The following is a 25305-nucleotide window of genomic DNA, read 5'->3' as shown; positions in this document are numbered from 1 at the left end:
ACGCATGCCGGATAACAGCTAGTACAGTTATAAAAATAAGACTTATGAAAATAAGAAAATACAGGTATAAAAATATGAAGCAACCCGAAACATTTTTATTGTTGCTGTTTCATAATACGTACATTGTATTCATCTCAATTGGATAGCGGTATGCCACTGAAGATGTGAATAAGGATATATATGTTTCTTATCACCGGTTGAATGGAATATTTGTATGCTTCAAATCAGTTTAACACATCACAAATAACTGAAGACAATTATTATAAAAAACATATAGAAATTGCCATATAAAATAAATAAAACACAAAAGAAATTTAAAAATGGCTTTATAATTTCATCTGTATCCCTTTCTTCTCGAGGATATGGGATATTTTCCTTTTCATATCTTTGCGAATTTTTTTATTACGCAATGGTCGTTCAATGGTAATTTTATTCGCTTTAATTTCTAACCTTATAAGATTATATTATTACTTCCACATTGGTTTTAACGTCTTTGGCCGTTTCGCTCCATGTCATAAGCAAAAGAAAACTAAATCTAGATTACAGCCTGCGAGTTCACAGCTATATTCCTGAATACTGAAATTACAGGACCCAGAAAAATCATTCGCAGAAACTTTAAATTAAGGTAGCATATATAAAGGGTAACCATATATAAATAATGAAAAATTGGAAACAAAATATCCAAATCAGCTCAATTTATTTAGCACGAAACATCATCGCCCACTAGTGTGTGTGATGAAGGCATTAGGAGTGACACTTGGCTTTTCCTTTAGAAGTTGCCGAAAAAACGATGTCCAAGATAACTCAATAGGAGGTGAGTCTGATGATGTGGTAGGTTTGCAATAACACGTCATGTCTACAGTCTATTTACACACCGGCACACAGGTAGCACGACCAACATGGAGTTTAAATTTGCTGTATCGTGAAACAGCTCTCTAGAAGCCTTATAGAAATGGCCAGATCACTCACTCAAAGACCAAATTCTTGAAACTTGTCAATAGTGTAAAACCATATGAATGGCAGGAAGGAATACTACAGCGCTCCCCCCTTGCAATACATTATGTCACTTCACATCATCATTCCAGGAGCAGGGTAGTATGGTGTTTTCTTGTGAAGACTTACTGATAGCTTGAACATGTTATCTTTAAATTAATACCTGGTCATCAGGTTTAGTATACAGAAGCCAGACATACTTCTGGAAGGGATAGTCTTTCATTCTTGCACCTACTGTTGTCTGGATGTACATTATGGCTTTAGATTAGTAAAACACCTGTCGCTGCTTGTCTTTTTCGTATTTCATTATAGAGCTAACTTTTTGTTTGATGGTTTGTGTTACACTGCTGAGCCTGCTAGCTCACCGGTATGCATTTTTTTATGAGGCTGTAACCGGAAATGGAACAGATACTCAGTGGAAGACAGATGACGGTTCCCGAGTAGATAGCTGCCGAATTACCTAATATTTCAACGTATTAACCTTAAGCTGTGAGAGAGGAAATTTTTCAGTACTTTGCAGGCTTGATAGTGCTCAAAAACCGATATCGCACAACTTCTACAGTAGAAGAATCCGTAAAACGTACATTTGAATATAACATTGCTGCAGTCACAAAAACTGGCGGAAATGAGCCTGCCAGTCGTTCGGAGCATTTTAAGTCAGAAAAACGTGCATCTATATCATTTGCAAAGACTACCAGATGTTGAAACTGGAGGTTATGCTTTGTATATTAATTTCTGTCACTGGTATCAGTGACAACTAGCACTCAATCTTTAACATGTTTGTTTTGTCTTAACCTAGCTTTTTTCACTCACATATTGTTCACATCCTCCTTACAAGCCATCACATACACTTGTTATTTCTACATACACATACCGTGACAAAATCTGCTTACTTGAGTCCTGCATTTTTACCAGATATTTCAAAATCGCACTGACGGACTTAACAGTAACAGAATGTTTATAAACTAAACACACTGGTTGGTCAAATGATCATCATTCTGGTGAGTATGTAGGGTCCGAACTGTGTAATATTAACTCAAAGTTCTTTAGGTCCTATCAGACTGTTAAGCGAGTTATCGTTAGGTCTGATAATGTAGTTTAAATAAATAATTTCTTATATGAAATTTTTTATTAATATGAAAGTTTTAAATAAATAATTTTTATTTAATGTGGAATTCAATAGAAGACATAATTGTGTGAATAATCATCTTTGCTACTTTCGCATATTAAAATAACATAAAATGGAATCTAAAATTCGAAAAAGGAATCGCAGCCCGAGACCACACAAATTTTGTTTACTAAATAAACTAACTCAAACATTTATGGCAGGATTTGGATTTGTGTAGCAAATGACTAATGCCGAATTATTAATTGGCCGAATTGTGAGACAGAAAGTAAAACTACAAGCGTCTTTGAAAAAAAGTTCTCTCTCTGGAACGTTCAAAACTCTTGCCAGGACTACATAGAAAGGAATAAAATGTCCCTTCTGTTGAGAGCTAACAAAGGAAAAAGCTATAGTGCATATAAAAATTATGAAAATAGGTTAATTTACATAAAATGACTTATAAATATGCTTCAGCTCTTAAATGAAAAAGAGGAAAAATGAGAACTGTGATGAAAACTGTAGTCACGAAATTATAGTTTCGCGCTTAACTCGGGGAAATGAAATCGAGACAGGAAGACATTGATCTCCAGAATCAAAATATGAAGGGTAATCGATTAAAAGGTAAAATACTGTGCGGAAAAATGCCAGAAGAGAATACTCGAATACTAAGTTAGCAATTCATAAAGATAGCAGAAAATATTAATTTTTACAACAGGGTATAAACGACGCGTTACAAAATGATACGAGAAACATTTCGCTTTTCATATCGAAAAAACTAACTAGGGAAGAGGATATCTATATAAACTGACATAATGAAAAAAATGAATAATACAGAAGAATAAAACAAAAAAACAAATAGAAAAGTTCAGAGGCTAGAATTTCATTGGAAAGTTACTAAAATAAAGACTGAAAGAAGGTATGGAAATTGCATATGCTATCTACAAAGGAAGAAGCTATCAGCAAAAGAGTTGCAGATATTAAAGAAAGTAAAAACTGGATCTTCAAAAGGTACTGTTTTGCTGATGGAGTGAATTCCATGCTTCCATTAAAAGTCTATAACCGTTGCTTAGTTTGCACATCGTACTTCCTTTTATTCTGAAACTTTATTTTATTCAAAATTGACTAAAAAAAGATTAAAAGTAGATATGGAAATAAGATATGCGATCTTTTTAAAAAGGAAGAAAATAGCAGTAAATGTGTTGTCAGCTTTTAAAAGAAATACTAACTGGATTCGGACAAAAATAATATTTTGCAGATGAAATGGGTTCCGTGTTTCTATTAAGAACTGAATAATGCGTACTTAATTTGAGGTCTTACTTACTTTTATTTTCATGATTTAATTTTTCTAGTGTTGATCATATCAGAAAAATAGTAAGAAGAATTTTTTGCATAATATTTTCACTAAGATTTTGAAATCATTTAAACAAAATTTAAAACAACAGTGGTATACGTAGATATTAGAAAATTAAAAAAAAGAACATATAATCACTTTCTTTGGTAGCACAAACTCATAAGTCCTAGAAAGACTATAGAAAGATTATTCATGCAATTACCTGAATGTAATTACCTGACTGAAATCTAACTGAATCTAACTTTGATTACGATTTAATTTCGGATATACTACAGTAATGATCCTTTTACTTGATTAGGGAGGAATGTTATTGTGTTCCAGGCTATTTCTGGATACAGGTACGCCAAGAATCAATGTTTAGGCTGAATCTCGATTAATCTGTTAATCGGAGGGTGCTCCACTGAAGTCTGGTCTAAGACGCGTCTTATCTGCATGCTAAATGCGCTCTCTTGTATACTGCAGTTCATCAGGACGCAACAGTGGGTCTTGTCAACTATATCTCATGAAACCTTCGGAAAACTGTAAACTATGAAAGGCAGGTTCTACTGGCAACATTGAGCTCACCTGAGAGCTGTGAAGCTTTGGCAGTCCTGTGTAGCCGCGTTGAAAGTGCCACATAGCGATTCTCATTCGTCGTTGTGTACCTCACCTAGATCTTCTTGATACGGATCTAATACCTTAAACATGTTTCCACAAATTGCAGACAATACTGAGCATTCTATAGAGCTCTGAAGCCACCTGTGCTAGTGAAAGTTTGCAAAATGAACAGGCAGTCCTAAAAGTGTTGATTCTTCATTATTTTTAGTATAATTCGCAGAAAAGTAGCAATCATCGATCAGTAGCAAATACTCAAACGATCATACTTGCGGGAGGGCGGTTTCAACAATTTTTTTGCATACGTTTGATAAGTTAATTGTTCTGGATTGGCTTTAATATAACGGAGATCATGTTGCTGAGATAAATAAAAAATCGTGAAGTCGCTGTACTTTCGATAGGGAAAAAATTTATAATTTTTTTTTTAATTAAGACTATTGTATAAATTCAGTTTCAGGTTTGGTATTATGCAGGTATGTTAGTCTTTTGCATTATTAATAATAATGATTCGATTTATTTTAATATTGATATGACGTATTTTATTTATAAATATTTCTCCATTTTATGAGTAGGAGAAAAAGTAACCAAGTTAAATAAGAGATTTTAAAGGGGTTATTAAAACAGACATTTTAAATATTTATTTTACTCTTAAATATTCCCTTCAAAAATTACTTATGGGAAAAGTCTTGTTTAGGAAAAAATATAAAAATAGAAATGTAACCAATGTTAATATTCATAAAATTTTACAATATACATATTATTTTACTATTCAAAATCTAATATATAAGATACAATTTTTAACTTTGATTTGGAACAGCTTCTGAAGTTTTCCTAAATCTGTTTATTTTTCTTTACGATTCTTAAAATAGTAATGTAGAAAGAATTAATAGTCTAAACTGTAACATTTCAAAATTAATGAAAAATCTTAGAATTCTTATAAACTGGACGATAGATAAAAGGGCATCGACTCAGAAGGAATTACGCGAAATTTACGTAAAATTAAAAAAAAAATTAAAATTTTATGTAAAATTTTAAGTAAAATTTCAAGACATTCAAGACTGTTTATTAAAGTATTTCAAGAATGTACATTAAAGAGCAGTGACTAGAAATATTATAAATTCCTTTAGAAACTAGATGTGGTATAATGTAATTAATAAGATTTCATTTCTTGGCATAAATGTTCATCAAGTACATTTGAGTAATTATGCGACATTTGTGTTTCAAAATTACATTACTTGCAATTAAATGCTAGAGAGAGACATACTGTGAGAAAGAAATCAAGTTACTTATAAATTAAATTATTTCAAAGTATTAATTCTTTAACTGTTGTTAGGCATAATTATACAAAACGTAGCTGTTATTAAATTAACAATGAATAAACACGTATTTTATGGAATTAAAATGTGATATTCAGACTCGATCTGGAAAAATGAATGAATGGAAAATGCATACATTAAGCATTTCCTACGGGTAAATTCTAAGCTGCGATGCTGTGACAGCTAGCTGGAAAAATGAATGAAAGCAAAAGTCATATACAAAATAAATTTAATGAGTAAATAATTTTAAAGAGTAAATAATATTAATGAGTTAAACTAAAATCTTTGAGTTTAATAACCACAAAATACTAATAATGTATTAACTTTATTTTAATCATAATGATTGAAACGATTTATTATTTCTTTTTTTTTAAATTAAAGTCTCTTGGACGATTATTTATATGTATAAATTTAAACATTTATAGTGCTACGAGGGTATGCCATCTACTTACTTTAGCAAAACGTCATTTATACTCGTTAGAGAAATATTTGCTAATCGTCGATTTCTGCAATAATTAAGTTTCAAAACATTATTTTAATTATATTTCTGTATTAGTAATTTCATCCAAGTAAATTAGTACGTTTCCTGTAACATGCTCTATCAACAATTATGGAGCTAGGAATAAAGAGTTACACTCACGTTTGTGAAAGTTGCAACACCATGAAGGACTTACGCGAGTGAGCTGAAATTTTCAGGAAATGCAAAGTAGCGCATGATATGCAAATGATTAGAATTGCAAATCCGTAGCGCATGCGTATGCTGAGCAGCGCCCTCTGAACGGCTGATGGATCCGAATAAATAGACGGCTGTAGCGAGGCGTGTATGGTTATCGGTGGTTATCTGCTAGTGGTAAACGTTAACTCAATCTGTACTTATGCCTCGTCGACAAAAGAGAGCGAGATTTGAACAACTTACAGAGTTTGAACGAGGGAGAATCATCGGCCTTCGTGAAGCTGGATTGTCGTATCGTGCAGTAGCCTCTCGTGTGCAGCGTAACAGCAGCACAGTGATGCGCGTTTGGAAGCAGTGGACGGACGAGTGTCGGACAACTCGGAAATCCGGGAGTGGACCCCGAAATGTGACGTCAGCTCGCGATGATAGACACCTGGTCCGCATGGCGTGGACGGACCGTACAGCTTCCTCTAGACAATTGGCAGCACTGTGGTCAATAGCTACAGGTGTTTCATTGTGTGCTTCATCAATTCGTAGACGTCTGCTGCAGTGTGGACTGCGCGCACGGACTCCTTTATACAGGATCCCCCTAACGCACGACCATCGCCGCCTGCGGCTACAATGGGCCAATCAGCATAGAGACTGGCGTGCTGATTGGCAGCATGTCGTGTTTTCTGACGAATCCCGCTTTAATTTGTGGTACCATGATGGCCGCATTCGTGTCAGACGCTATGCCGGTGAACGCCACCTTCCGGAGTGCATTATCGAACGCCACAGTGGACGAACACCCGGAGTTATGGTCTGGGGCGCCATAGCATATCATAGACGATCTCAATTGCTACGAATTGTGGGCAATCTGAACAGCAACCGGTATATCCGTGAAGTTCTACAGCCTGAAGCTGTTCCCTTCCTTCAAAGCTTGCCAGGCGCTGTATTTCAACAGGAGAATGCTCGCCCTCATACTGCTCGGATTGTTAAATCCTTCTTTGCAGCGCAGCAGGTACAGCTTCTTCCTTGGCCTGCGTGTTCCCCGGATATGTCGCCAATTGAACATGTGTGGGATGTCATTGGTCGGAGTCTTGCTCGTGATCCTCGTCCTGTTGCGTCTGCAGACGAACTTTGGGTACGCGTACAAACGATATGGAATGCTCTTCCTCAGTCAGACATTCAAACTTTGTTTGACTCCATGCCACGTCGTGTAGCAGCACTTATTGCGGCGCGTGGTGGCCACACAAAATACTGATTCTGATCTCTTGTTCTTGTTTGTTTGCTTTGAACATTTAATCATTTATTTGTACCACTACCACTCAACTGTGTATTAAATTGCATTCAATTATGACGATTCCTTCTTGGTGTTGCAATTTTCACAAACGTGAGTGTATATTGCATATATAAGTTTGCGAAATTAATTTCAAAAGCATTTTCCATAGAACTAATTATATTGCAGTAAATCTGATGTCTAATATGTTATAGTCTAAATTTATGAGCCAGTGATTTAAAATACTAATTATAAAAATTGCTTATGGTATAAATTGCAAAACTTGTCATGGTAAGAAGATTTAAAATTGGGTTAGATGAGTCTATAAAACTTCTCTTGTTAAGTGTTAACAAAAGAGCCCTACCATTTTAAAAATCTATTCCAATCAGTGTGTTTCCTTCAGATATATCAGCCTTCAAGATAGAATTTCTACTTCATTTATATTAATAAAAAGACTACTAGATTTCGGAAAGAGATTTTGATTCAAGAAAAAAAATGCTAGCTTTTCAGCTTGTTGAGTTTCGTTACAACAGCGGAGCGCAATTTCTACTCATTAAAAAATACATTCCCTGCAATTAGTAAAATTTTTAAACGTTTGCCAAGTTAGCATGAATTTCTAAATGCATATATCTTAAATTTACTTGCAATAACAGATGAGTAACATTCTGAATTAAGTATAACTGCAGTAATATTATTACTACACCAAATGATTTATTTTACGTAATAAAGATCTAATTTTTATGGATATATTTTTGAACATTTCCTAAAACCCGGTCTTCTTTTAAAATTGTAGTCATACTTAAATTAAGATATGCTTACGCTTTTAATTATAAAAATAGATGTTGAATTACATGTGTTAAGTTCTACTAAATTATAGTGACAACTAAGTTAGAAAAAATCGCAATAATATCATCTGGGAAAATTTATATAATCGGAGTGGTTAGAGCAATAAACCTTTATTGAAAAAAATCTAAGAAGTAATAGGATATCAGATAAAGATTGTGCTGAGAATTGGACCCTTAATAGAATTTTCAAATGACAGAATGCTTGACTTTCTTATATAGATGATGTGTAATCATTATTTCGAAATAAAAGCATCCAGACAAGTATACTTAATGCTACGTCTTTATTACATTAATTAACAATACGATTAATACATAAATGTTTGTATTTAAATGAAAAAAAAACTTAAGCTAATTTAACAACCAGGTAAAAACTAAACCAATCTTTGCAAAATTATATAACAAAGCGTAAATGCAGCGTTAAGCTATTCTACGAAAATGCTAACATTTATATTTTTGGTTGTATTTATTATATGGACTTTGTAAATTTATTATATTTATTATATTATTTGGACCATTAGATTGGAAAGTTTGGAGATTTTAAACATGTTTTAAGAAATTTATATAAGATAAAAATATGTACAGCATACTTCAGATTTTAGTTAATCATCCTCCTCAGCTGGAAAAGTTCAGATGCACTTTGGCAACTGAAGATGATGCTTCGGTAAAATCAACAAAACTAGTCCTGCGAAAATTTTAAAATATAACGCTGAATTTTGTTCTTTGACCTCCAAATTAAAATTTAACTAAATTAACAGCTATTATTAGTATCTTTAGAAATAGATGTAGAGAACATCAGAAACATGCAGAGAACATAAAAAGATAAAAAAAAAATATCAGAAATTAGTGACTAGTATCTGAATTAAGTTTATTTAAAGCTTTCGTGCAATAAATCACAAAAATAATACGCTTAAAAATAAAGAGAAACAGTAATAAGCATTAACTGCATTAAATGGTAATTATTTTAGTTCTAACTGTTGCTGTGGTTGATTTCACATGTCTGATTTAATCAGAGCAAGGCCACGAATTTAATCATGGCAAGGAAATCAAGATTGTGTGTGTAACTGACGCGAGTCTTGAGCGCCATACGGCTGACTGTATGAGCTGTTTTCAGTTGCCCAGTTTTATTCCAGTTTTGAAGGTAAGTATCCCGGGCAACGGGCTCGAGGATCTTCCACCCTTATTTTCCTGCTACCACCAAACCACTTAAGAGGACTTCTGGTTTGCCGTGTATTTTAAGTGCCCACATGTCGCACAAACACTATGCATTTACAAACATAGATTTACAAACGAGAAAAGATTAAAAGCGTATGGAAAACATAAAAAATATCGAAAGCATTTGATCAGAAGTCAGTGGAGTTTTAATGTAATTTAGTGTATTTAAAGATGTTGCTGAAATAATATTAACATTAAATTATTAAAACACTGTATTAGATTATATACTTTTATATTATTTAGTCATAAAAATAGTATTAGAAATATAAGAATAAAGAGGAATAATCATAGCTTGCATTTTGTTTTAGATTCTAACAGAAATATGGAAGGATGAACAGTCGCCAGTTCCATATGAAGAATAATTATTTTAAAGAGTTTAGATAAATTTTATTTTTATGTAATCTCTCCAAATTTTAATGGCATGTTTTCTGTCTCCGATAGACTATTTTCTACTTACAAGTATAAATCCTCTTTGTCCAAGTTTGCTCTGGTTTGGTAGTGCTTCTTTTAGAATTTCAAACTTACTTTCGCGATTACATTTTTTTATTCTTAAGTTATTTTCCTTCATAAATTTTCACTCCATCAATTACCAATCGACCGGTTGATACGTTTTATTATTTATGTCTTGTTGGCGAAGCGTTTTTTCATTTTCTCTAAATCTGTTTGCTTATTCTTTGCTCTTAAAAAATCAGTAATGTTCTATTCTGTTGCAATATTTCTGGAAAAAGTTTTCCTATTGCTTTTATCCAAAACATTTATCTTCCTTATATAATTTTACCCCTTTTTCTTAGTGCTTCATATTTGGAATTTTTTAATTCTATGTAGGTTATTTTCTTTTCCTCCCGACTAAATCTCCAATCCCAACTTTCTCTCGCCTTACTATTATTTTTCTTTCGGCTGTTTTTTTTGCCACTTTTTCATGACAGCTTTAAAATATTAATATACTAAAAACAAATTGTTTGTCCAAATTGTAGTTCGTCTGAAAGTTTTTTCACTATACGGTTTCTTATGTTTCATTACTTTTCTGCTGGAGTCACCCGTCAGATCGTAACATTTATTATTAAGAAGTTTCGTGCCTTTGAAATTACGCTATGCTTTTAAATCACAGAATATATTTACATGCAAATTAGAAATTTGGATCCATGAAGTAGCGTTTCATTCAATCGTTAGTGACCATTTACAATTTTTGATAAGCCTTGACTCTTCTGGCAAAACTGGAAAACAAATTTAGTTCATTTAGTTTTGTAGCCATAGATCTTTCATTTGACCAAAAAATAAACATATATAGCCTCTTGTAGATAGCAAATTACAACCTTAGGAATGGGGTCGTTAGGTTGTTTTGAAGCACGAGTGCATGAAAACTGAGCAATGCCCTCGTCGGGATTTGAGTCTGGAGCTCGCGAATACGCGCCGTATGCTGCCGTTATAGCAAAAGGCCTACAGAAAGGCGGGAGAAAATACCATAGAAACTTTTCCCACAATTCATTGTGGTAGAGGAAGGGTAAGGGACGCGTCTTGAAACAGCATTCTTTATAGAAATAATCAAAAGTACAGATTAATTGTACCTTATATTAAAGGTGAAGAATAAACGTCATTCTTTCTTTCAAAATATTAAAGCTGTTTTCATATTTCTTAGTTAAATCCGTATAAAGTTATCATTTTAAAGTATTCTCTTGTTTACTGGTACTTTTGTTTATTGCTATATTATTCTCAAAAAACATTATATTAGCTTTAACTAAAGATAACTTCCTTTTCTATGTCATAAAGGTTTCGATACATAATCAGTTATATATTTGATTTTAATGAGTTGATTTTATACTTGTAGATTTTATCTACAGCATAAGGAATTATATTTGGTTGTAATTCTGCAGTAAGAAATTTATATTATTTTTTTGGAAAGAAATACATATATAGTAAGAACAATGAAATCAAAAATGATAGACCTGATTTTAAATCCCTATATTGTGATATTGTGTTTATGATATATTCATCTTCTTAGGTTCTTAACCAAAATACATGAAAGGCATTCAAATGTTCACCATAGCGACAGGTAAGATAACCTTGACATATTTAGAAATCTAAAAGTATATTTGTAGGATTGGGTCTATTCGTTATCTCCCTATGTTTTCTGATTAACGCCAGTGGAGTCCTTTATGCAAGGGATATAATGGATAAAATTTAAACAGGAAAAAAACTGCATTCTGAAAATGTTTCGGACCTAAACGCCTTGGAATGAGAATAATTGCAGTAAACGCTACAGTTTCATTAAATGTGACCCAACCAGGTTATCATCACTAAAAACAGAATTCGGTTTAGACACTTATTGTTTAATATCCGTTTTTATTTTGTGTTATTGCATATTTATAGCCTTATCGTGATTTGTGCCTTATATTTCTATTTTCCAAAATAAGATTCCATAGACTAGCAATAACACTTTGGAATGTCCCAAAGGCTTCCATTTCAACGCGTTGCATGTGATTTGTTTTTAAACAACCAGTGGTTCTCCGAGCTACCGCTTCTGTCATATTCTCAAATATCACCAGAAATTAGCCTATATTGCTCATGTAGCAGTAACCACTACGAGAATAAAAGCATGAGATTCCAGCCGATGCAGGGCTGTCCATATGGACCAGAGAAAAGGTTGAGTCATTCTTAGGAACCGGGTATGGTCACGTTCAGTAGCCGAGTGGATTCTACAAAAGTCCATAAATTAACAGTGCTGTTGAGACACCGTATTTACAGCTGAAAAGTATTCAATATATGTCAATGGTTTCTTATGTTGCGTTTCACATTTTACTCTTTATACAAAACGCATGATTTTCGACGTCATAGAAAAAATTTGCATATCCCAAAATTTGTAAACAGGATAATTTTCTTTTTACTTCATTTTCTTTCTTTTTATTCAGTAGTCAATTATATGAATGTTTTTCACCAGACATACAATGCCAATTATTTTTAGTTCGGTATTAACTCTCTGAGTAATTTATAAATGATTTTATTTTCACGTCTGCTTACATTGGTACTATATTCGAACAACATACTTTAAAATTCTTGACGTAATTTAAATTAAATTTGTTGCATATATTAGGGTTGCAAATGGTAGCGATTTTAACTTTGGTACTTAATTTGCTGTTAAATATTTTACGAATATCACCACCTGTAAATCATCATTATTTCTACAGAAATTAAATGATTGTAACATTGTGAGACATATTCTCTAAGGCACCTTTGGTATTCTAAGAGAATACCAAAAGTCATCTGGAAAAATGGGTGAAAATGGGTCTGAAAATCTTAGAGAATTTTCGAAGTGCTGATAAGATAGGTCGGCAACCTTAAATTCTCAATAATTTTTAAAAACGATTTCCAAATATACTTATCTGAAATTAAATCATGATAAAAAATTAGTAGATAAATGCTATAGATAAATAAATAAAAATTGTAATGCTGTGTCGCAGTTTTACAGAATTTCAAAATTATTCTTGTCGTGTCCACATATGGCCGATTCTCATAGATCAAATTTAAATTAATAAGCAAACAAATAGATGTGAAACTTTAAGTTGCATGTATTTATTTATCTATGAATTTCTTTCTTTTATAATATGTTTATTAGTTATGGTCAGGATCTGTTTTGCTTTGAGTCAGTGTTTGTTTCTACTTTTGCACGGTTCATACAAAAACATTTATACCTTAGTTATGGTAGAAAAACCTAAATTTTTCCAAACGCAAATCCTAAATATTTTTCAAATCAACAGAAATAGCAACATTTATTCAATTTAAAGGTTTTTAATTACAGAAAAATTTCAAACTCAGTTTTGAATAAAACGAATTTTTTAAGATGAGGCTTGTATTTATTAAGAAGAGGCAGATGAAATTTAATGAATGGTGTATATATTTCAATTCTAGAATCTTAATTTTAATTATCTCAATATGTGTTAACAAACTTATTTGGCTATGTATTCATATATTTTTCATTCTTTTTTGTTTTTTTCAGAAACGTTTTTATAGGAAACGAAATAGGACTAATGTCTATTCAGAAACATTGATCCTGCTCGTTTCCTATACATTCAATGTTGTTTTATTTCATTATACAGAGGCTTTTCGCACATCGTTTAGATGATTTTGCTTTGCTGTAAAACATCTTCTGCTTGGAATTTTTATTTAACTGCAACCACATTTAAATTATCGTCTGCTACTTGGAAAATTTATTTTCCTGCAAAATATCGCTTTTAAGGAAGCAGGCGATGGATAGCTATGTTTGTGTTCTTTCCGAAAAAAATTATTCGTATCTATTGCTAAGGGGCTTTTAAGAAGGACACCTCACACAAATTAAATTCTCCTAAAAATATAACCTAAAATGCAGTATTGCGTTGTGATGGATGTAAGATCCAGCCGTGTCCGGTGCCGTAATTAATAGACTCAGATTTATCTTCTAATTTATTCACACCATCAACGTAAACTATATACACTTTGCACAAATAGAAATATATAAGATAATAGGATTGTTAAATTTATAAAATTACCACACTGAGCATACTGAGCATTCAGCCTCTCCCACCGAAAGCCAGTCTCCAACTTACCGTTTTTCCGCCTAGAGGGCGCTGCTTATTTTCAGGGTTACAGTCTCGGAGGACCAGGCACCTTCCACCTAAGATTGTGATTGGCCAAGATCACAATGTATAATGAATGATTGCCCCCAAACTGGTGGAGATGCCCCCAACAACGATGGAGCTTTAATCAGAGCATTGTTGAGTTCCTCGAAAGCAATATCGTGCTCTTCTTTCCATGGTATTTACTGATGATATAATTAGACGGAGGCATAATTACTGGAGCTGAAGTTAGATGATTTACTGATGATCCCGTTAGGCGGAGGTATAATTACTAGAATTGCTTATTAGCTGAAGAACTGAATATTGTAATATTCTCTCCTTTAGTAAGCGATTATCAGCAAGCTTCCTTAGTGGGAAAGCAAGACTAGGCCAAAAAAATCTGTTCTCGGCCAATAGTCACAAGAACCCATACTAACCCTTCCCATCGCCGAACTGAGGTGACAAAAATAACCGCAACTACGAGAGCGTGAAAATCAAGACAGCATGGCGAGAGCCAGAAGCATCAAGTGAAAAGGGGCGAAATCCCCACTTGCAACTCCTTTTAGATATGACGAAACTGCCACATTGGCTAACAAACGCTAGAAATTGCTACAAAACCAGTTTCTAAAACCACCGCCTTACGCTCCTTAAAATTTCTCTTATTACCCAGGCGTTGAACTCACAGATTTAAACATCACCAAACTATCGCCAAGTCTAAAACAGCTGCGAAGGCTGAGCTGACAACCTGACTCACCCCACCGGTGTAGCATCCCTTAACAGTGTAGGCAAGAGCAAAAGCTTTGAGCAAGAGAGCTAGAAATCTTGCTAAAAAGCTGCGTTTTTTTTTTTCCATTTCCTCCCACTTCATTTTCGACACAATGCAAAATGGAAATTTCAGTTAAATAATTGTCTGTATCTTAAAATCTGTTAAGGCTTAGATTCTTGAAAATGATCTTAAGTTGAAGAGCTAATTTTTCTACTTCTAGTGGTATAAATTAAGAATCGATAAACTGAAGTTAAGTAATATAAAATCAAGATTATTACGCAGAAAAGCACCCGATTCCATTGTGTGTTCCAGCGCATTTACAAGTAACGAGGGGAAAGAACGTATCAATCTTAACTACCAAAAACCCCAATTAAAATTATACAAATTAACACAGGTATTAAATAAAATACACGTTGTTCAGTATAAATTTAGAATACTGATAAATTAATTTTTAATAAGTCATAATTTAAATAATTAAGTGAATTTGCTACACAACACTATGTAGTTATTGAAAATGGTGCGAAATCCATGGTTTTCGATATCTAAAGCTACAACAAGTAATGTTGTCAACAACAAAGGAAGGAAACATCAACATTTACCTTCAAGTGAAACAAATTGTTGCAAATACGTATCCAAGTTAAAATACGGAATATTTTGAATGTTGCAAATGCAAGATCTTTAATATTAAATGCGAATCCGCCAGCTCAAAGCACATTTGCAAAATAATTTTAAAATGCTCAGTATGAATTGCAAACGAAATGATTGATGTTGATCTGAATCTTAAAAAGGCGAAAAAACATAATGTTCAACGTCTTTCTTAACGTCTTCACTTTCACTTTGCTCTGCGTTCTAAGTAAAGGTGTGACATCAAACTCTAGGACAACGAGGATACTATAGGTATAATTTACATGACTTTTGTTAGAATACATACCTTATATTATTACCAACTCACGCTTATTCGTTAAATGGCCATATACACTAAATATACGCTATATGGTATGGACAGCTATAAACGCGAATGGGTTCTCTGATTCCACTCAAATTTTTTGATTGAGCTGACAAACCTCTACTCAAAGCTGATGCTAAGATGCAAATTTTAAATGTTCCGTATTAAGGTAAAGAGAAATAAATGAATCTTATTAGCTTGCTTCACAGTTGATTCTTGTTTCGGGAATTGAAATTTTTTGTACTTATTGTTTTGTTGAGTATAAATACTGTCCAAGTTCAATCCGTCAAAAAGGGATTTTTCATTTTTAGGTCCATTGCAAGATATAGGATAGTTTTTCGAAGTTTATTAAATTTTTGTGTTACAACGACACATATCTTGGATTGTTTTGTCACTGAGAATTAAGACACGTAGATAACGAAACTATCTTCCGTTTAAATGTTTTTACAGCACAGCAGAAACTCTCACATAATATTTAACTAAACTCTTTGCACTCTGTTTCTGTGATAAAAATTCAACCCCACAGCAAGTTGTAAACGCAAAGCTTTCGCAATGAACATACGATGAACATTAATCAAAAAACGCAGAATGGCTGCAACCAATTTGATATCTGCCAGAAATATAATTTATCGAAATCTGCAGGTGATACCATATGAAAAATTCTAAACTCTGTAATTTCTGCTCATGGAAAAAATCTGGATACGAACGAAATATTGAGAAATATGGAGCACAGGAGATGTCGAAGAAGCACTGCTGAAATTCTTTGACATTCAGAGAAGCCTCAACATGTCAGTATCTGGATAAATGCTTGAGACAAAAGTCATACTTTGTAGAGACTGGGAAAAGAACAGCAGCTTTAATAAGTGCGAGTAATAATAATTGTAATTAAGTTTAATGTGATTGTTTTAAAATTAGATTCTTTTGGGAGGATAGATGTGACCAAGTAATACATTTTTTTTCCCTTTATTCAGCATTCGTGCTTTTAAAGTAACCCACTTTTTTGCATCTTATCGAATATAGTGCACTGACCTTCTGGTTTCTTGAAGTTTCTTACGGCAAAATTCATAAATTAACAATGTTTGTACTCATCAATTAACAATGTTTTACTATTTCTTATCAAAATAAATAGGAGAAAATTATCAATTATTTGAAAAGCATATTCACAGTATGCATATCAGTTGCAGTTATTTTCTGTCACATCTTTGCATAAAGGCTGTAACGAAATCAATCCTATTTCGGTTGATGTCAAAACCTCCATATATAGCCAGAAATATCCACTTGTTAGTTATACGTACAATAGAACTCGCTTATAGTGATTGCGCTTTATATTGTCTTTTGAATAATTTTATCGAATTCCCAAAGCCTCACCCGTTTTCATACAGAAACAAGGCAAGTAGTTCGCCTATTGTAATCAACAGTTCGGTTAATATGATCAGACTATTATAGAATAAATTTTTCAGACTGAAGCAATGTGGTCAAGCAAAGTTATAATAGGTCATAAAAATTGCCAGTTTACAAAGAAGTATCATCAATTAAAAGATTAAATCACCACAAATCCTGGTTTCAATTTCAATCATTCATTTAAAATTAGGCAAAAAAATAACTTTAGGTCATTATACATTTTGATATAACTCTATCGAATTTCAGGGCGATTAGCCACAGGTCTCTCTTCTTCAAAAGCAAAAACATTTCTGCAGAAATTTCTTTACAACATGTACGATGATTAAAGACTTTTAATTTTCCCCCTAATTTTTAATTTTACTTTAGCATGATGTCTTCAAAGAGGGATGCTCTTTGAGTATTAGGAATGCAACAACTGTCAAATAATTTTCAGATATGTAATGTGTACAGTTGCGCGCCTCCAACCTGCACGCAACAAAGTGGTGACTGCTGAAACTGGAAATTAGACAGAGTCTTGCGAAGGGTTTAAGTCCCTTTTTATTCAACTTAAGAAATTACAATTGCGTGCTCTTGACGCTCACAAACTACGCCGACCCGGCGGTAAAATAAAAATAAGAACCTGAAAAGAAATAATAACAAGACTCTAACTACGAGGCTCTCTAAACGTAACTAACCTCACCGCGTTTTACAATACCGCTGCTAATTCAGCAAACTTTGAATATCACGTTGAACGATTAACAATTCTCCGAGGCAAGCACACAGGCCGAAACGCGGGGTTCTTCAATTTCTGACTAACTACCTCCGCGCTCGTGAAGTAAGAAAGCACATCTCGAACTCGTTTCCTTTCTCTCCGCTGATAATTTGAATCCTTGCGCGTTCTACTAAAAATTTACATACTCTGGCATTGGCAGTTCCAGGGTAAAGTAAGGCTTGACAGGAAAGATAGTTTAAACTTAAAATAAATGTTAGTTAAAATAAATATAAACCCTACAAATGAACAATTCATAAATGAACTTTTGCAATGAAGACATAACAAAATTCATAAACAAAATTGTGTATGTAATTGATTTAATATTATCAATAGCCGTTGGAAAATTGAACGGTCAAAAATGTGATCACATTTTTGCCAACTGTATAATCATATATTTTTATTTCAGAAGTCCGTAGTTTTAGAATGTTACTAAATACATGCGTGTATTCATTGAATATAGAACTGTTTAGACTTCTTGAACTTTTATAAGATTTTTCAGCGATAAATTCCAAATAGCATTTGTTAAAGGAACAATAAATCCATTATTTTATTCACCGATCATTTTATTCCCCGATCCATTACTTTATTCACCGATTATTTTATTCCTCGACATATTATTTTATTTCTTGATATATTATTTTATTAATTTACTTTATAAATTAATTTTGTTTTATTTTTGCTCCTTGTTATAGAGTTGGAAACCAAATGTCTCTGAGGAATCAAAACTTCAGTTAGAACTTCTACAGAGCTAAGAGATCTTTCCTGAACACTAAGCAAGACGCATCTCAAACACTCGGAGCATACCATACAGAGAGCTAGAGGAAAAAAGATCAAATAAAAGTGCAAAGATAGGAAGAAAACTAAAACGGATGGCCGGACATGTTTATATAGCAATGTGCGGAGTCACTCAGGACAAAACTATAAAAAAAGTCCAATTAGAGCTTGCTGAATCCCACGCGCAAGACACTATATCAATAAAGGTGTCCGTACCCACGATTTATAGGTCGTACAAGATGAAAAATAGGTGGAGTTGAAGGTTTTCTAGTGTTTGATCGTTTGGGTTATAAAGGTAGGTCGATAGCTGTCTTATTCTTTGATATTTTAATGTTTGGTTTTCGCAGTAATTTTATGTAATATTTTTTCTAATTATCTACGAAAAATTTGCTAATTTGTCTATCGTGTATTGCTTTTTCCTTTCTGGTATAATTTAGAAAGGCTCTTGCTTAATAATGGAACACATGACTATTTTTTGGTTCGTATTAATTTAGAAAAGCATGGAGTATTCTGAAAATTCCTTTTTACATGCTTTGGATAATATTAATTCAAGGAAATGAGGTATATATTTATTATACAGGTTGTGAAACTTTACGCGTAATGGTACAGTATTTTTTATGCAGTTAAAGAATTATAATGCATAATTAAGTTATATGCTGTAGAGTTCTTCACTTTGTAGTTCTAAGTTAATGTTGGAAGTGAGGAATCTTAAGAACTGATAAGAAACCACAAGATAGAAGGGTAACTAACCCTTTATTATTCCAATAAGATTTAACAAAACTCCGCCTGGGAGTGTACAAACAAAGCCAACACTCGGGCTTGAACTTAAGAGACTAAAAATTAACCTAAAACTAAGATTAACTAAAGATATATAGCCGAAGCTATCAAGATTCAAATCGAGTTGGCCCCACTTAACTTATTTGACTACGAAGCTTAGCAAGGGCCTGAGTTCGCCGAGCGTAATAACAGCTTTAAGAGAGAGAGTGGCCAAAAAGGCAAACGCGTGTAAATCAGAAACTCTGATTCTCTCTGACTCTGTAAGTAACTTCGTGGTTTAAATACTGCTCCTCCTCATTAAGAATTCAGCAAGATTCCAAAACTACGTTCTGTTCGGAAGTAGTCAGTTGAAGTTAAGAATTTGACAGGAAAGGAGCTTAAAATTTAACTGTTCATAAAATTAACACAATCCTTACAATGTATTATAATGCATAATGGTAACGCATTTTTTCATACATTTAAACATCTATAATATATAAACAATAATAATGATGATATATAATTTACATTTTCTAAATTAGCGTGATGTTCTAAATTAGCGATTGTAGTGTCCAGGCGGTTTAACTTCTATCTGGATACAGGAGTAACAGGAAAACTACACAGAAGAAGGGTTAAAACCCTTTATTAACTCTTTAAAATTTACACCGCATCAACTCGACGCTAACAAACTTTGCCTCTTCTTGGTCGGTAACCGAAAAGCAGGTAATTGAAAATTTAAATTTGAAATGTTTAACAAGTGCTAAACTAACCCACAGGGCTCAGCGAGATATCGAACTTCGACACCCTCTATAACTAGTGGAAGCAGATAGATGCATTTAAGCCACTTGAACCAGCAATCAGCAATTGTACCTGCGGCAGAGGCGGCTGCACGAGCCCAACTCCCCTTCTAAAATCTCGGTATTTAAACTTTCCTCCTCAATGTAGAATTTGCATTCACGTCACGAGCGCTACCAAATTTAAATATTCTGGCACTGACAATTAGGGGAATGAAGGCTTATAGGAAAGTCTGAAATAAAATTTAAATTATTATTTAAAATAAATGTAAATCTCTACATGCTTGTTTCACAAAAATGATCAGCTTCATCTTGTTTTCAAAAATTATCATGTTTGTAGTAATGTTTAGCAAACTTATAATATACTTCCCTGTTAATATTCAAACAAAATAATTATAATTTCTAATATGAATTAAATTTTTGCGCTATATCAAATAAAATAGAATGAGGACAACAGGGCATCGTTATTTTTACCTAGAACGTTCAGATGGGTTTCATTGATGTAATTTTCAGAATCAGTCGTTATCTGTTTTCTCAGTATCATAGATCAGTTTCCCTAGCTCCGAGTTATAGCATAGGCACTTTTGTTTTATTGGGGAACATTTAAATTAAATGTCTGCCAGGAAAAATGCGCTTTGAGGTTTTTACACGATCACAATTGTAAATTGCTAGGATTGCTAAGTTTCACCATAATATTATGCAGATTGAAAAGAATATTTTGTATCAGTATCTGCATATATAATCAAGTTGATCATGCACTTAGCGGATCGTGAGACATGGAAGACTATGTCATAGCGGCATATATTTGCTATTTACTCTCACCCATAGAAAATGTTCACCGTTTTAAATTAAACACTACGTTGAATAGATATCTGGGTAACGCTGTCGTAGAACTTAACGTTACTTTAAAAATTAATAGAGCGTTTCCTTTTAGGCCCATATATTGGTATTCGGTCGTATGTCGCATCGGAGTTGAAATACATCATCATACAATTTTGAAATACATAACTGGGCACAGAATTTGGAGATAATGGATTAAAAAAAGTAATATTAATTGTTTTAGGATTACAGGTGAAATTAAATGATTGGATCGATGTACTCGAAGACATACCCTACAACTGTTATTAAGATTCTGCAGAGTGTGTAGGAATCATCGAATAGTCCAATATCAGAGAGAGCAAGTTTTGCAAACTTGGCAGGTTCTCACTCAAGATATCTTTCATTTTCACTAGCTTGACCGCACAAAAGATAGGTACAGTATTAAGATGGAGCCTTTTGGTCTAATAACTGGCACAAGGTAACTTTACAAGACGAATCTCTGCTCTGACTTATAAAGGATATCATTATTAAGGCTGTAGAGACATTAGGATTTCCTGGAAGCAGGAAAGATGAAGAATTAGCAACCGTCTTTGCCGGGAGTCAAACCACGGACCTCTAAAATACCGGCTCAGTGTACTGACCACTACACACGAAGGCATTATAATACATTGTAAGGATTATAATACATTGTAAGGACACACTGTACACCACGAAGGCTCGCTAAGAAGGTGGGAGAAATACTTTACAAGGCGAATAGTAAGAAAGCATTGTACAGACAGATAGAATCATGCTGTGATTCTTAAACATCATCAATAGCTGATCACTTCTAATTTGTATGAGAGATAAAAAGGCGGTCTGTGGATACGTGGATGAAGTGCTGCAGCTAATCAGAATACACAATTTTCAGAAGTTGCAAAATTATATTTTTGGTAATGTAACACGCGAGGCGCACAGAAGAAACACTAACATTCAAACGTGCAAGATATTCAGATACTTCATTGGCTCCAGAACGCTTTTTAGTCAAACACTTGTGGACGAAATCGGTCATCGTTAAGGTTCTCTGCTCCAGCCTCAAACAGAGGGCGAACTACGGACAATGTTAGAAACAATATGGCGATTCACATCTCTAGCCACTCCCGAAAATCTGAGTGAATCTTTAACACAATTGCTGCTCATATCGCCCAAACAGTCTTAACTTCCAACTGAGTCAAACCACATTTTTGCCGTTTACTCATGACGTTGAATTTCCTTTCTTAAGCAGTGCATATTATCGATAACACTGAATGTCAAACTAGGAAAGTTTCCTTCATTTGTTGTTTAAGGGGCGAATTCCGCCTTGAAACTAAAATAATATTATTTATCAAAATATATAAGGTTTCTATTTAAATTATAATTAATTGCAATTTAAATTTGAATGGGAACATCAGTGTGTTTCAACAAAGGTTTGTTTCCTCTGAACATCACACGGATGATTTTGAAATAATTTTCAAAATAGTAACAGAAAAAAGGGATAACTATAATATTAATTATTTGAGCAGAAAACAGAAGTAAAATTAAATCAATCCTTCCTTAAAAAAGGAGGGGGGCAGTCTTTCAACTAACTCCAATTATTTTTCTTACTGTACTAAATACTAAATAATTAATGTTTCCAACACGGAATCTGAAACAAGATTTATTGTTCTATTTTAGCACAATCTTCCATGATCAGTTTTACTACAAGACGCCTTTTTAGCAATATCTTCTGCATTACTACTCGTCATTTTAGGCTCGAATACGTACACAGGTTAACTGAAGTAACATATAGGCAAAATAAATGCTGCTACTATAGTCAGAACAAAAGGATAAAAACTTTCTCGTGTTCTTAATGATCTTTGCAATTTTTTTAAATTAACTCCTTCATCTGAGTGAAAGATCAGCCTGTCTTTATCGTATTGCTTATAGCCAAATTTGGTTGGTCTTTTAAGTTTGCTTTGCAGGTGTTACTAGAAATGGTTTGCAAATAACGTGCAGTAAAAACTATTTCTGAAGCAAAACAAATAATGTAAATGAATGACCACGTTTCTCTCTTTCATTCTTGAGATAGCGATGTCACGTAATTTTAAATCTTTAAAATGAACTTTTATTTACATCAAAAACTCAATTATCCTAACTGAGTAGGATGAACAACAGTTATCCAATCTGAAATTTCGTATTTTAAAAATGAGCTGATTGGATAAATCATTTACTATGGATCATTATATTACTTATTCAAATTAAAGGAAAATTTATTTTAGTTACATATATTTAGCAAAGGGAGCATAGTAAAATTTAATACCCGAATTATTGATTTTCTACAAACTCTGTAATCTGCAAATAAGGTATTCTTTTTTTTATATTTTTCAATAACTTATAATTAGTAGATTAGTTTTTTAATCGATCAGATAAATGTACATTAATAATACACGTTAAGATGAAACTCTTAACTTAAAAATCATTTTTACGAAGTTTTCTCAAACATCTTTTAAAATAATAGTTTTAAAGCAAAATATGTTTATCTTTAATTCAATCAGATACAGCATTTTTCAGTAATTTTTGATTATTTGCTTTAATACTTATTTTGAAAAATGCTTACTGTATCTAAGCACTTGAAAATACTGTGACTATAGCTTCAATTGTTTGGCTTCGAAATACTCTTTTATCGGCGGGGATAAATTTTTAAACAAAGAGATTAGGATCACTATTGAGTATATTTACATTCTGAATTCTCTGTATTTTGATAATGTTTCATTTCAGACAGTTAACAGGTAATAAATTTAAAATGTTGACCCCATCTTGAGGACTTTCTGCTTAACGAGCCAAAATCATTCAAAGACTTTTAATGAGATAAAACTGCTTTCATGAAATTATTTCTAGAGAAAATTGGCTTGTATTCACATAATACCGCAGAAAATTTACACATCTGCTGTTAGTCTATTCGGTAATCCAATCAAACTAGAAGTGTTCAGCAGTCTCATATTTTAGTGCTCCACCATTTAAGACGAAATGAAATATATTTACTTTTCGTGCTTCAAACAACTATTTTTGTCATGAATAAATTTTGCTCCAAATTAAAATACTTCGCTACATATTGAGCCTTACTCAGCGTAGATGATAGCGATGTTGGTTGCCGTCTCGTTCAAATCGGACCCGAACTCTGGACAAGGCTTGGTTATTTGTGAGCGTATATTGTCTTTGTGGTATAGGAACACTTAAAGACTTGCGAGCTGAAAGGTCCTATCGACCAGCCTGACAGTTAAGAAAGACAAATAGAAGGTCTGCAGATTCGTTCTTTTCCAACTGTCGTAAACCTATCCCCCTTGTGGAGCACCTTGGGCTAAATAACCGATGGATATTTGCTATTCCTAACGAATGCATGAAGTTCCAAATGTCCAGCCATTTGTAACAACAGCGTTACTTATATGAAATAGAAATTAAAAAACAGCAAATATATTCCTTGATAATTTTTATCATTGTTTTATATTTTTTAATATCTTCAGTTTGCTATAATTTATAATGGAGCGTTATTTGATATGATTCGTGAAACATTTATTAGTCCAAGAGTCAAACTGACTATTAATTCCGTTTTTGCATTTTGCGTTGATTCACTACAAGCGTTGTTTCACTTTTCATATTTTTGCCACCAAATATTATATTTAAAGAGATTAAATAATGAAGAATATGCATAAATGTATATGTGCTTCTCGCATTGTGATAAAGCAACGGTACCCAGAGCCTTCCAGTTTTGAATAACATAATTCTCTTGCGAATATGGGCATTTGAAAGCCCAAATATAAAATTTGGAAATTGTTTTATTATCGATTTCATATTTTGTAAAATTTTAACGAATTTTTGATTAACAAACTCAAGGATTTCAAAGACAGCGATGGCAACGTTGTACAGAAAAAAAAAATTTATTTCCAGCGCGCGAGACTGTTTATCGGAAATTCTAAAAATATGCTATTTTTGAAATTATTTTGAGATATTGCTCTTTGTGGCAACTTGCCTACTACAACTCAACGCTGCCAGTCTGGTAACCCATAGCAACCAAAAACAAAATAATTTTTATTCTATTGTTAGTATTATTGACGATCTGTCTCAAAAACTGTATAACCATAATAAAAATTGTAGTACCATAATTAGTGATCCGGACGTGATTGTAGGGAATTCTCTGAAGAAGTTGATGCCATGGGGAGTTACGGCGATTCTTATGATCGACAAGCAAAAAAAAATTTTGTACAAAGTCAGCGCCAATAATAGAACTCGAAACAGTAGCAATAATGAATGGCCATTGGAAGTTGCGGCGCAATCTTAAATCAACAGATATCAGGCGTTCACCAAAAGTTTGAG

Source organism: Stegodyphus dumicola, chromosome 7 (genome assembly GCF_044657685.1).
Source record: "Stegodyphus dumicola isolate Sdum_Otavi_A_Nest chromosome 7, ASM4465768v1".
Classification (NCBI taxonomy): domain Eukaryota; kingdom Metazoa; phylum Arthropoda; class Arachnida; order Araneae; family Eresidae; genus Stegodyphus; species Stegodyphus dumicola.
Note: the sequence above shows the minus strand (reverse complement) of the source record.